The sequence below is a fragment of the Antechinus flavipes genome, chromosome 4, assembly GCF_016432865.1.
Source record: "Antechinus flavipes isolate AdamAnt ecotype Samford, QLD, Australia chromosome 4, AdamAnt_v2, whole genome shotgun sequence".
NCBI lineage: Eukaryota > Metazoa > Chordata > Mammalia > Dasyuromorphia > Dasyuridae > Antechinus > Antechinus flavipes.
In genome coordinates, this window is record NC_067401.1 from 174,724,971 (window position 1) to 174,738,451 (window position 13,481).

The 13,481-nt window shown below is 35.1% G+C and overlaps 1 long non-coding RNA gene and 1 pseudogene across 1 annotated transcript in view; one reads left to right on the forward strand and one right to left on the reverse strand.

Annotated features, from left to right (window-relative positions):
- The window catches only part of LOC127560743 (uncharacterized), a 32,714-nt gene that overhangs the window by 9,426 nt on the left and 9,807 nt on the right, over positions 1-13,481 (forward strand). The window lies entirely within an intron of this gene.
- Positions 13,174-13,481, reverse strand: part of LOC127560731 (myosin-3-like) — a 39,446-nt pseudogene continuing 39,138 nt past the window's right edge.

The window sequence follows — 13,481 nt, forward strand, 5'->3', positions numbered from 1 at the left end:
TTGCCCACCTACTCCCATCCATTCTGGCCCTTCATTCATTTTCTCTTCTTCAATACTGCTAAGGGGAAGGTACTCCAGATAAAATTATTGAGATCTCCACTATTCTATCCTTGTTAATAATGTCACTAAGGAGTCCTAAATACATTTTGGAATCACTAAGGGAGAAAAGTTGTTCAACTAAATCTAAGAAAGGAAAGCACACAAATCAGACAAGACAGGGAAAGCAATGACAGAGTATCAACATTCATTCATTCATTTAATTCATGTCAAGATTATTTATTAAATACCTGCTGTGTGCTAGCTTTGAAGAAGGTACTGAAAATACAGAAAGGAAAAAAAAATAGCCTCTTAATTAACCTCCCTGCCTCAACTCTCTCTTATGATTCATCTTCCACCAGCAGTCAGAGTGATTTAGCCTGACCCTGAGCAATGCAAATGTTACCTCATCATTCCTCTAATCAATAAGCTCCAGGTCCTCCAGTAAGCTTTCAAAGACTTTCACAATATGACTCCAACCTACCTTTCCAGGAATATTACACATAACTCTCCTTCACATGTACCTTCTATACTTTCCTTTCCCATACTTATTACAGGCTAATTGACTTGATTGCTATTCCCCATAAAAATCATTCAATCTCATTAAGAGAATATTGTACCTACATCCAAAGAAAGAACACTGGGAAATGAATGTGAACTATTTGCATTTTTGTTTTTCTTCCCGGGTTATTTTTACCTTCTGAATCCAATTCTCTCTGTGCAACAAGAGAACTGTTCGGTTCTGCAAACATATATTGTATCTAGGATATACTGCAACATATCTAACATATATAGGACTGCTTGCCATCTAGGGGAAGGGGTGGAGGGAGGGAGGGGAAAAATTGGAACAGAAGCGAGTGCAAGAGATAATGTTGTTAAAAAAAATTACCCTGGCATGGATTCTGTCAATATAAAGTTATTATAAAATAAAATAAAATAAATTTAAATAAATAAATAAATAAATCTGGAAAATAATTTTAAAAAAAAGAGAGAATATTGTACACAGCAACAAGATTATATGATAGACTTAGCTCTTTTCAATAATGAGATGATTCAGGGCAATTCCAGTAGACATGATGGAGAGAGCCATCTGTATTCAGAAAGAGGACTGTGGGAACTGAATGTGGATTAGAATATATTATTTTCAACTTTTTTGTTGTTGTTTGCTTGCTTTTTTCCCCTTTCTCATTTTTTTCCTTTTTGATCTGATTTTTTCTTGTACAGTATGATAAATGTGGAAATATGTTTAGAAGAATTGCATCCTTTTAATCTGTATTGGATTGCTTGCTGCCTGGGGAAGGTAGATGGGAGGAAAGAAAGAGAAAAATTTGGAACACAAGGTTTTGCAAGGGTGAATATTGAAAACTATCTTTGCATGTATTTTGAAAATAAAAAATTTTCTAAAAAATTAGAAAAACAAAGAATAGTCTACTTTTCAGATCTATGGAAAAGGAAAGAATTTGTGACCAAAAAGGAACTGCATTATGAAATGCAAAATGGATAATTTTTATTATATTAAGTCAAAAAGGTTTTGTATAAACAAAACTAATGCAGACAAAGTTAAAAAGGAAGCAGAAAACTGGGCGAAATTTTTATATCCAAGGATTCTAATAAAGGACTCATTTCTAAAAATATAGGGAATTGACTCAAGAAGAAATTAAAACCATTTTTAGTTGTATGAAAAAATATTCTAAATCACTATTGATCAGAGAAATGCAAATGAAGACTATTCTAAGTTATCATTACACAGCTCTCAGATTGGCTAAGATGATAGGAAAAGATAATGAAAAATGTTGGATGGGATGTATAAAAACTGGAATAGTAATACATTATTGGTGGAATTGTGAATTGATCCAGCCATTCTGGAGAGCAATTTGGAACTATGTCCAAAGGGCCTGTATCCCAAAGAAATCATAAAAAAGGGAAAAAGGATTCACATGTCAAAAATATTTGTAGCAGCCCTTTTTGTAGTGGCAAGGAACTGGAAAGGGAGTGGATACTCATCACTTGGGGAATGGCTAAATAAGTCATGCTATATGAATGTTATGGAATATTATTGTTCTATAAGAAACAACCAACAGGATAAATTCAGAAAGGCCTGGAGAGATTTACATGAACTGATGCTAAGTGAAATGAGCAGAACCAAGAGATCATTGTACATGGCAACAAGATTATGCGATTATAAATTCTGATAGATGTGGCTCTTGTCAACAATGTGGTGATTCAGGCCAGTTCCATCTTGTGATGGAGAAAGCCATCTGCATTCAGAAAGAGGACTGTGGAGACTGAATGTGGATCACAACATAGTATTTTCACTTTTTTGTTGTTGTTGTTTGCTTTCTTTTTGTTTTCTCTCTTTTTTTTTCTTTTTTGATCTGATTTTTTTGTGTGTGTACAGCATGATAATTGTGGAAATATGTATAGAAGAATTGACATGTTTAACATGTATTGGATTACTTGCTGTCTAGGGGAGTTAGAAAAAGGACGGGAGAGAGGAAGGGAGAAAAAATTGGGGACACAAGCTTTTGCAAGAATGTATGTTGAAAATCATCTTTACCTATATTTTGAAAATGAACAGCTATTATTTTAAAAAAGAAAGAAAAAAGAAAAGCTTTTATTATTTATTTTAGTGCTGAGGCAATTGGGGTTGAGTGACTTGCCCAGGGTCACTTGCTAGGAAGTGTTAAATATCTGAGGTCAGATTTGAATTCAGGTCCTCCTGACTTCAGGGCTGGTGCTCTATCTACTGCACCACTTTGCTGCCCCTATTAAATTCTTATAAAAATAAAAAATTGGGGAAAAAAATCATTCAACGTCTTATCTCCAAGCTCTTGCACAAACTATCATGGATGTCTAGAACAAATTCCTTCCCAATTCCATCTCATATAATCCTTAGCTTATTTCAAAGCTTAGATTTAAAAAAAAAAAAAAGAGAGAGAGAGAGAGAAGCCTAGCCTGATTCCCAATCAACTCCCCCTTACTGGAAATTATTGCCTATGTTTTGTATTTATTTTTCTATGTACTTCTCACATTCTTGTCCCCCCACCCGTACCCCCACCCCACCCTTGCCACAAACACCACTCCTTGCACCATAGAACTAGAGCTCTTCAAAAGAAGAACAGATTCATTTTTGTCGGTACAATTACATCATTACAGAACACTGAACATGTGCCAACTGTACAACTGTAGAACATTGTAGAGGGGCTGAACTCTGAAGAGGCCTAATCTACTTGAATGTAGTAGTACCATACTTATAATGATGTAATGGTTGCGTGTGCTCAGTGTGTTGTAGTGATGTAATCATACAGAGATATTTAAGGGAGTCTCAGGCACAGAACGCTCTCTCAGCCACAGACACAGAGAAGACTTCAGGCTCCAGACTTCAAACAACAGAGCCCATCTTTGACCAGCCACGTGGTAGCTCTCCTGCCTCCTTCCCTAAAGACCAAGGACTCAGGCTGATCCCAAGGCCCTCCAGGGAGCTAGTCCAGACATTATATTTTGGCATCCAAATGGGGGCACTAAAAATGCAGAGCCTAGCAAAGCAGGGTACAAAGCAGTTCAACTAGCACAATTGTAAGCTCAGTGGAGAAGTCCCTGTGACCCGGAAATAGAGTGAGTATAAAAATAGACAAGCAGGATACTTTGATAAGGGCTAAACTAGTCAGTTTCTTTTTTTAGCTGAAATGGAACAAATACTAAGAAAAGAGCTTCCTTCACCCGGGGAGGTATACAGAATGCATAGTTAGGTTAATAAAGAAGCAAGGTTTGTTGGTAACTTGGAAGCAGATCACTGGACTCTTAAATATATTAGAGTGCACGTCTCCTTGGCTGTCCAAGAAAAATTAGAGCCACATATGTGGGAACTAGTGGGAGAGCAACTAATTGAATATTATAAAGCTATGAATCCTGATTCAATTCCTGACGAAACATTCCTTATGTACAATGTAATACAATTGGCTTTAAAGAATCCCACAAGCTCCAAAAAAAGGAAAAGTTCTAAGGAGGACAGCCAGACAAAGAAGTGTGAGGAGAAAGAAGAGAAAGCTGCTGAAAGGCATAGAGAGTTGGATCTTAAATACCATGCTAATTAGCTTAAAGAGTGTGGTGCTTCTCACTTTCACAGCTCAGTTATACCCTAGCAGGCACTCTTAGGGCATTCCTTTCTGTCTCCATTTAGTTTTCTCCAAAGATCTATCACACCTAATTTTTCTAGTATTCTCTTTGACTTCTTTCTTATTTATTTTGTGGTTTGATTTATCTAATTCTGAGAGTGCGAGGTTGAGCTCTTTCACTATTATAGTTTTGCTGTCTATTTCTTCTTGCAGTTCTCTTAATTTCTCCTTTAAGAATTTAGATGCTGCACCACTTGGTGCATATATGTTGAATGTTGATATTGCTACATTATCTATGCTACCCTTTAGCAAGATATAGTGCCCTTCCTTATCTCTTTTAATTTAATTATCTCTTTTAAAATTATAAATAAGAAGTACATCAACATGAGGGCAATATGTTGGAAGAGATGAAGGCATAACCTCAGAGTATATGGAGAGGTTTTGGCCCTGCTGAGAAGGGTTACCCCCTCTGGAGACCTAAGCAATGAAGAGAGAATGAAGGATGATGTTTATATGACATCAAAATGAAGTTAAGAGAGTGAGGATAAGGGTGGTGTGCTTTGATTGAAGAAAGAGGACTTTTGGAACAGCCATTGTTAAGAGAGTGATACAGAACCAATTATGAAGGAATTTTGGGATTTTTTTGCTTCAGCCAGAGCAGAGTTTATATTAGATAACCTATGTTTTTAATAGTCACCACACTTTTATTCTTCTCTCCAGCTCAATTTACATATGAACTAGGTTGGTGGAAATTAACCAGAGTTAGGTTTTGGCAAGACATGAGTGATTAGGAATAGGGAGAGAGGAATCAATGCACAGTATAGGTTGGAATTAATTATGGGGTCAAAATTAGGAAGGGAGTAAAGTCAGAGTAGGGGTGTCACCTTGAGAAAGTACTGGGGAAGTGATTGGGATAATAAAGAATGGGTTCAGGAGGATTAAATCACAAAGAGGGATAGTTTGATACGGGATTCTGAGCACATGCTGGCTGTTGGATCCAGACAAATTACTTACTTTGTCAATGTCTCTAAAGAACCTTGAAAGAGTTGAAGACCTGTATTAGTACAAAAGTTTGTCTTTTGTAAGCCTCTATTCCAATAAAATCACATCTTGATTCCCACCAATATTATGTCTCTCAGCCATTCAAGAGTTCCTCCCTCCCACTATTTAGAAGTCTAGTTTGGGTTGAGAGCTTGGACAGAGGCCTTACCCTGTCCCACCTTAAGAGTCTTGAAGAGGCTTTGGTAGTACTTTTCTGTGCTATTGTAAGCACTGGTCCTAGATTTTAGAGTGACCCAGCTGTTGCTGCCACTTTGACCATCTGAACCATGGTGGATGCAAAAAGGAAGCAACAGGTGATTTGAAGGAATCTACTATTTAAATCTACTCTGTGAAATAACAGCTGAAGTGCTTATCTTTCCAGTGACACTTAGTTAGCCAGAACATTAAACATTAATCAAAAAAGGGAATAACTCATCAAATTGGAGTAGATTCTTATCCTCATGGACAAACAAATAGGAGTAAGTTTGTTACCAAATCAAGTCAAATCAACAAATATTTATTTGTCACATTGTGAACATGGCCCTACACTAGGTCCTATTCCTTAGGTTAAGACAGTATTTTGTATCTCTGGTCCTGAATTATTGATTATACTTGACAAAAGTAGAAGCTATCTTTAATTTAAGAATTCATGTACATCTAAAATTATTCTCATTATTGCTGAACCTTATTTTCCTATCTATCAAAAACAGCATTAATCTTTATAGCTTAACTTACAAATTAACTTTGCTAAAAAATATAGACTACAGAGAAGAAAATATAATTATAAATTATATTATAAGAGAAGAATGAAAAACCAGGGTGACATCAGAATTATGGGCCAATTAAATGCCGGCAAAGAAGATTAAAGATTTTATTTGGAAAAAAAAATTGAGAGACCTCAGAGGCCATCTAATCCAATTTCCCACTCATTTTACAGATGAGAAAACTTTGTTCCCAAGGTTAGATAAGAAGTAGATATTAGAGGGAGAATTTCAGATGAACTTTCTCTTTGCCTCTTTTCAATTCATTAAGTGACTTTTTCACTCCTCCTGTCTGGTAAGAAACCTTGGTATAAGAAGAAAAGGTCTTAAGGCCTCAGATATTTTGGCCCTGAGAAACATACCTTGGTTCTGAACTTTTCATTTGTTTTGTTTTGTTTTTCCATTTTAGGTGAAGTTTCAAAGGACAGTAAAATGAAGCAAAGAACTCTAGGTCATGTTTTGCAGCTAACAATATGGGCAGAACAGGATTAGACTAGCATCTCACAGAATATACTAAAACATTCTAAAAATTAATGAATTAGAAGTAAGTTAGCCTATTTCCACCAATTTTATCACCAAGAAAAAAAAATACTTGGTATGGTTCCTTGCAACTCTAATTGCAAGAAGTCCATGTGGTTTGGTGGAAGAAATTCTAGATTTGATGTCTAAAGAATAGGGTCCAAATTTTAGTTCTGCAGGTTATAAACCTATGAGATCTTGATAATAATCTATCTGGACCTGTTTCCCTTTCTATAAAATGAAGAGGTTGACCTAGATCAATGATGTAAAAACCACATAGAAACTAATCCTTGCCAGCCAAATATTAACTTAAAAAGCATAAATTAACATTATCTATATTTAGTTGTATTTTAATTAGTTTGCTAAAACATTTATATTTTTTCATGGGCCTTGCATCTAAAAGATTTCTATTATCCTTCAAGTTCTAAATCTAAGATCCTATAAAGTTTCCTTTCCTTTTCCTTTTTTCCTTCCTCCCCCCTCTTCTTTTTGGTCTTCAAATCACATTATATCTTAGTTGGCTTTCCTCCTTTTTCTGCAAAGAATTCTTCACATGCAGAAAAAAAAAGATATTTGGCTAGCAGAAACAAGAAGAGATTTTATTTCTGTCATTCTCCTAACCCTTTTGCAATGTTCTGCTGACCATTAGTCCTGTGCTTTGCTCCACTACCTTCAGGGTACAAAATAAAGACTGAAGAAAGACTCTTAGAAACAGCATTTATATAATATAAATCAAAAGAATGTTTAGTTGGGGTAGATAATCAGAAAAGGAGAGAGATATTGAAAAAAAAAGCCTAGAAACCAGTTCTACTACCATTTACATTTTAATAATTCAGGACAATTATTAATCTTAAGACTTATAGTAAATTATTGTTTTAGTTTGGCCCCTATCTCTTTTCCTGTTTGAAAAATCTCCATGGAGTTTGTAGTATAGTTGGAAGAATATTGGATTCAGAGTCTGAATACTTGGCTTGAAAGCATAATTTGGCCATTTACTACCTATGTGACATGGAGCAAACTATTTTCCATCTTGGTACCTCAATTTCCTCACCGATAAAATGTAAGGATTATACTAAATAATTTCTATTTTTTCCCAATTTTAAAACCTAAGATCTTTGTTCTCTTCCTGTTCAACAAGAAAGGAAGGGAATTTTAACCAATTCAGAAACAGACCTAAAATTAGGGTATAAGAATAAGTAGAAAATTGAATAGTGACAAAAATTTTTTAAAAGAGGAGGAAATAAGAGGATCAATCTCTGGGGCGCTGAGGCAAAAGGGAAGAGATCTATTAATAATCTATTCACCAGTTGTGACTTCTTTCTTCTCATGACCATGAAAGCATAAAATATCTTAGCTAAAAATAGACTTTGCCATTTAGGGATTACTGTTTCATGATGGCATGAAGACTGGAGGCAGGCTAGCTCCTGGGAATGTCTCAGCATTGCTGAGGGTAACCAGATCCCAGTTCAGGCCCAAAGAGTAGCTATCAAATCCCCTCAGCCCAACACTGTTTTTAGAAACAGATCATTTGTAGAGGTATAAACAGACTCCTGTGTGCTAGACAGATTCTTTGCCCCGCATTCTCAGCTGCTCTGATGAACCAGCCTAAAAGAAATTGAAGATTGACCTCCCCAGCTGGTGGAAAACTTCAAACATTAGTTTTCTCCCCATAAGGACTTGTTATTTTTTTAGAACCAGTGTCCCACATGTGAACATGCAGGGAATTGTCAATCAAATTACAGGGCACCTCAAAATCATCCTCATCAAAGTTGTTCACATGCTTCATCTCCATTTTCTCTTAAACTGTAGTTCTCAATATCTTTTAAAAATCTATATCTCTCCAACATTAGAAAAAGTGTGTTTATTTCAAGTGTTGCTATTAAGAATAAGTAACAGAAACAATTTTTACAGAAAGAGAGAATCAATATATTCAAAGGCAGGCATAAAATTTTACCCAATATTAACTTTTACTTATTCTTTTATAACTCTCTTATTTCTACGATTTTCTATTTCTTGGTCATATTACCAGCTATTTAATCTCCTGATGCCTTGCTTCCAAAATAGGACTTCTCTTTTATTCTTTAATTTTCACTCTTAGTTTTTATTTGAGTGCTTTTACCCACTTAAAAAAATGAGCTTGGCATTTTGTTAATCTACAGCATTCTATAGAATGGGAATTCTAGCAAAGTGAGCTATAAAGGAAATTTTTTAAAAATTAATTTCCCAATGATTTCATTATAAAGGAATAGGGGATAGATAAACTTTCTCCTAGTAGACACATCCATGAATAGCTTCCAAAATTTAATTTCCCTCCTTTTTCTTCATGTTTAGAATTTATAGTATGATATTTAACATGTATAGGACTGCTTGCCATCTGGAGGGAGGGAGTGGGGGGAGGAAGAGGAAAAGTCGGAACAGAAGTGAGTGCAAGAGATAATGTAAAAAATTACCCAGGCATGGGTTCTGTCAATAAAAAGTTATAATTATTTTAAAAAGAGAATTTATAGTATACAAAATCACTAGATCATAAAATCACTCTGAACTGTTATAAACATATCATGTTTTGATCTGAAACTTCAATTTGAAGCTCCCCATTTTCTAAAAATTGTACTTTTTTGTTCTCAATTTAGACATGTTGTACAATGAGTTAATTTAGTTAATTTAAATCAAAAAGAGATCTGTATTGTTGTCTTTTATATACATATTCTCATTAAAATGCAAGTGGTCATTTTAAAATTTATTTTTTAAATCAAAGTCTCTTTAATAAAAATGGCCAAATCTTCCACCCAGAAAAAAAAAAAAATCTTGAATGAATGAAAAATTTTCTTACGGGCCAGGCAATAGACATTCTAATTTTTTTTTAGTAATAGCTTTTTATTATCAAAATATATGCAAAGATAGTTTTCAATGTTCAGATGACTTTTTAAATGACTATTTTGTCCATGGCAATGCTTGAGGGCTAATAGTTTTTTAAGATTGATTTTTGATCTCTGAATATCAGTGATAATCACAAGTCAGGAATCCATTCCACTTGATTACTTAGCATTATGTTGCTGAGACATTTAAATAAAACAAAAACACATTCCTAAGATCAGCTCTAGAGAAGTTCTGTGATATACAGAGACAAGGAGTTGGACTGAGTTCTAGTCTCATTTATAACACTTAGCCTCCCTATTATATACACTTTTGATAATGTGAATTTTGTTTAATTACTTTGTCTCTGACTCTCCATTTCCTCATCTGTAAAATGAGGATAATCATACTGTATTATCTAAAATACAGAACTATTATGAAAATTCAACATATAGAAAATAATTTTGAAAACTGTAATATATTAATATTATTGTTATTAGAGACAACTTTGAAAACATCACTATATAGACTCATACAAATAATGGTCTCACATCTATTCTGAAGGCAAAATCCAGAAGATGATAGTAAATTTTGTAGTTATTTGTTTCCGTGGATTTTCCAGCATGCTCCTCACTCCTGTTGCCTCTGTAATGCATATGTGAGATGACCTTGGTGTTATAGGTATATCCAAAAGACTTAACTTTAGTATTTTGCATAGTGAGTCTCCCTCTCCCCCCTCTCCCCTCCCCATCTTTTTAAAGATCTGTTATGGAGGAAAAGAACAAGGCTGATGTTAAAAGAAGTAGAGGACTTGATTCTCGGTCAAAAGAAGCAATTGACTTATCAGTACCATAAGTAGTTTCAATCATTTCCCTTTTCTTATATTCAGGTTCAGGCAGGCCTCCAAGATGCAGGGCGAGTCAGAGTTTAAGTCCAAGTGTACACATGTCCTAAGGATTCTTATTTGCATATTGGAAAGGATGCCTTCAATTTATGTTTTACTTTGAAATTGTCCAGAGCCAGTAAAGTTATTATGATTCCATGTAATACTTTCTAAGTGATTGGAAATATGATATAATTTTTAAAAATATTAAATTGCTACTCTGCCCAAGAGTTGATTGGGTTCTTTAAATGAGATTCAGGTTTTGTTCTTCAAAAATTTTCAGTTTAGTTGTTAACTGCTTGTTCAAAATAAACTCTAGAACTCATGAGGAGAGAGAGAGTGATAGAAAGGAGACAGGGAAAGAGTCTCTGTCTCTCTCTTTTCTATTTTAATTTTTCAGGAGTTGTACTGTCCCTAAAAGAATGAAGAGAGATGAGAGTATGCAGTTCATCACTAATGAGAATAGACTACCATCCATTTTAAGGACAGACCAATGTCTCTGTCTCTCCCATATCTGAGAATAATTATTCTGAAACTCTGTGAAAAAAAGCATCCATCTAAAATTCAACAAAGCAGAGTATTCTAATGCCCCTTTCCACTCTTAATTTCTATAGTTCCCTGATTCCATCTATATGTTGTCATTTTCACCCATTAATCCAGATTATAGATTTTCTAGGGAATACAAGAGGATTTAACAGAAAGGAAATAGGAATATAGCTGAGGAAAAATAACAGAAACTAAAGATTCTGGGATGACTAGGAGAGGCAATGGATAGACTGCTAAGTCAAAAGTTTGAAAGAAAGACCTCAGTCCAAATCCAACCTCAATCACTAGCTGTGTGATCCAAAGAAAGTCACTTAATCCACTTTGTCTCAGTTTCCCCATTTCCCCAAAATGATTTGAAAAAGGAAATGATAAACCTCTCCAATACTTTTGTCAAGAAAACTCCAAATTGGGTCACAAAGACTGAGATATTACTTAAAAAAAAAAAAAAAAGCTAAACAACATGTGTGGTGATTTTCTTCTTTTAAATATAATATATAGACCTATGCTCACTATTTATGTGAATGGAATACCACTAAAAGGATTGGTAGACACAGGTGCAGATCGTACTGTAATTAGAGGTGCCAGCTGGCCCAGTCACTGGCCAAAGATTAAGGCAGACACCTATATGTCTGGTGTAGGAAGATCAATAGCAGTAGAAGTTAGTGCTGCCCCTATGAAATGGACATTTGAAAATGAAACAGGAGTTTTTACTCCTTTTGTGGTTGAAAAAATCCCCATCAATCTGTGGGGAAGAGACATTTTACAACAGATAGGATTACAATTAAGTACTTCGGCATTTTAGGCAGGGCTGCTGTTGAAGGCCTGCCAGCACTCTCACCAGTTCCTATTCAGTGGAAAACTGATACACCAGTGTGGGTAGAACAGTGGCCCTTAACAAGAGATAAAATTCAGGCCTTAGTAGATATAGTGCAAGAACAACTTGACTTGAAGGAGGCAGGGAAAGAGTCTCTGTCTCTCTCTTTTCTATTTTAATTTTTCAGGAGTTGTACTGTCCCTAAAAGAATGAAGAGAGATGAGAGTATGCAGTTCATCACTAATGAGAATAGACTACCATCCATTTTAAGGACAGACCAATGTCTCTGTCTCTCCCATATCTGAGAGTAATTATTCTGAAACTCTGTGAAAAAAAGCATCCATCTAAAATTCAACAAAGCAGAGGAGATGTATTCTAATGCCCCTTTCCACTCTTAATTTCTATAGTTCCCTGATTCCATCTATATGTTGTCATTTTCACCCATTAATCCAGATTATAGATTTTCTAGGGAATACAAGAAGATTTAACAGAAAGGAAATAGGAATATAGCTGAGGAAAAATAACAGAAACTAAAGATTCTGGGATGACTAGGAGAGGCAATGGATAGACTGCTAAGTCAAAAGTTTAAAAGAAAGACCTCAGTCCAAATCCAACCTCAATCACTAGCTGTGTGATCCAAAGAAAGTCACTTAATCCACTTTGTCTCAGTTTCCCCATTTCCCCAAAATAATTTGAAAAAGGAAATGATAAACCTCTCCAATACTTTTGTCAAGAAAACTCCAAATTGGGTCACAAAGACTGAGATATTACTTTAAAAAAAAAAAAAGCTAAACAACATGTGTGGTGATTTTCTTCTTTTAAATATAATATATAGATGGTTCTCTCTGGGAGAAAGCAGGTTTCTCAGGAAGGTTTTCTGGAGGCAGCCTTAGTATCAGTTCAGATCAATAATTACCCCAAATGCAGCCAGATGATAAAAGTTCAGATCTTTTATTATCTCCAATACAGCCTGGTTAGCTTAGAGGCCTATCTCTCTGCTTGGTTCCAAGAACTCTTGCAGCTTTGTCCTTTGCTTCTGCCTCTGCTTTCTTCAGCCTCCAATTCAGCTCCACTCTCCATGTAATTCAGTTGAATTCTTTCAACTGGGCTTATATATGACTCTTCTGAGAGAATGGGATTATGGGTTTTCTCCCAGAGTGCTCTGGCCCTAGGAGCTTCAAGGAAGGTGTGAATTCAGATATCTCACACTAAACCCTGAAATCTCCCAAACGTGTGAACTCCAATGAGTAAAGGTGTGAACACAAGCATTGTATCAATTACATTGAGTTAACAATAGGATTCTAACATCTCCCTTGAGTTATCACCTTGTTCAAGTTGAGTTAACACTAGGATTCCAACAAACCAATGAAAATTGGGGCAGGAAGAGGAATATAAATCTTGCTATTGTGTTCCTCTGACAAAGAAGTGATAAGGTATGTGATACTTTATGAGATCTTGACTAAGTTATTTCAAACCATTCTATAACAATGATAATAACATGATGACATGACATTTCAAAGTACTTTCACTCTCATTCTTCCCAAAGCTGTGACAGATAGTAATGTAGTTGTTATCCTCTTGCAACATTGATACAAACTCTTTTGACTCAACAAAGTATAAAGATGATTAGAGAGACATCAACATAAAGACAAAGGTCTCTACATTATTCAGCTCTGAGTAGTGGAAAAGATAGACTGAAGCTGTTCAAGAGTGAAAGCAAAGAAAAGTTTATTATGTGCACGTATATACAGATGAGGAAAAGCCACATGGAAGCTACAAGCACACGTGATTTGGAATCAGAGAAATATACATTTTGCATATTTTTTGCCCCGCTCCTAGAAGTAGTTCACTCTTCATTTTCATGCATCATCTGGGAACAAAAAAAAAAAAAAAAAGCCTTTTTTATTCACCTC